The sequence below is a fragment of the Protomyctophum bolini genome, assembly GCF_963924005.1.
Source record: "Protomyctophum bolini genome assembly, chromosome: 11".
In the NCBI taxonomy this organism is placed as follows: domain Eukaryota; kingdom Metazoa; phylum Chordata; class Actinopteri; order Myctophiformes; family Myctophidae; genus Protomyctophum; species Protomyctophum bolini.
Window position 1 is genome coordinate 3,864,664 of NC_137872.1, and position 1,541 is coordinate 3,866,204.

Genomic DNA, 1,541 nt, shown 5'->3' on the forward strand with positions numbered 1-1,541 from the left:
TATCTTTTTACGATTTGTGTTTTGTGATAATTTAGTGATAATGTTGACCTCCTGCACGATAAACATGTATATGTTGTTTTCCCTATAGGCCTTATTCCTATTATAAACAAAAGTCTGAGAGGTCATTTTGACAGTTTTCTTTTAGATTCTGAAGTTAATTATCTTTGGCTCATGAAGCTTTCCCTTCCATGACCAATCATCATCCATCACCATTCCATCATCTCAGAATCTTTTGACATCTGAAACATTTTCTATAAATATGAATTTAAGCACATGCTACTTTTCTGTCTGATTTTACTTCAGACATGCTAGTGTAAACGAATCTGTCTGCATGTTTCTCGTTTGAAATTTGAGAGGCGGAGAGAATTCGAGCGAAATCGAAAAAAAGAAAAACATGAAAATAAATATGAAAACATATACTGTAGGCTATACGCTATAGGCCTATAGCCTAGGCTAAATGTGGCAGATAATATATACACACTGTGTTTGGTGAGATATTGGATCTTTGTTCGTTTGTTTGTTTATTTATTTATTTATTTACACATTTATTTATTTACAAATGTATACAAATGTATTTACAAATTTATTTAAAATTAATTAATAGGTTCCGTGAGCTCTGCATCATGATGTTTATACTTTATATTGACTTTGTATAGTTTGCAATACTTTAATTACGTTTATTTTATGAGTAATTATTTAGCCATTACGCAGATCTCTATAATACGCATATTACGCATGCGGATGCGGGTATTATAAGCCCAAATGTTCGCATATTATCGAGCATATTGATATTGAATATAAGCCATTTATCGATAATGACCACCATTAAGGATTATGACCATTATGGTGTGTCTGGTCAGAGAAAATAAGAGAAAATTAGGCCCACTTGACTCTTGGAGAGATGATATGAATGCACTGTGTCGGGGCGGAACAGTGCGTTACTTCATCGTTATGTGTGAGTTTTATAATTGCATCAGTGCACACTCACTTAGATACACAGAGCCCACATTTAAAACCAACCAGCATTTGCAGAAAAAATATAGAAAAAGGCAAAGAAGGGGCGAGAGAGAGAGAGAGAGAGAGAGAGAGAGAGACGGGAGGGGACATTATGGGCCGAACGCGGATACAAACACACGCGCTGTTCTTATCCATGCACAATGACCCCTTGTATCTCTCCTCAGCGCGACACACTGCCCCCATCCCAAAAAAAAAGAAGAAATCACCGCTTTTTTCATTACCCATGAATGTTGACTGTGATAAGGCATCCTGACCATGAGTGCATCTCTCTGTCTGATTCCCTCTCTCTCTCTCTCTCTCTCTCTCTCTCTCTCTCTCTCTCTCTCTCTCTCTCTCTCTCTCTCTCTCTCTCCCTTTCAGTCCCTTCGCTCGCCTCCTTTTCTTTGCGCCCTTTGTTTTATCTTCAGGTGAATTGTAATCATGTGATCAAACGAGCACCCCCCTTCCATTTACCCCCTTAAATGAAAAAATGAAGGAACAAAAAGCAGTTCTGTGTGTATAAAAAAGAAAGGGAGAAAAGAGAG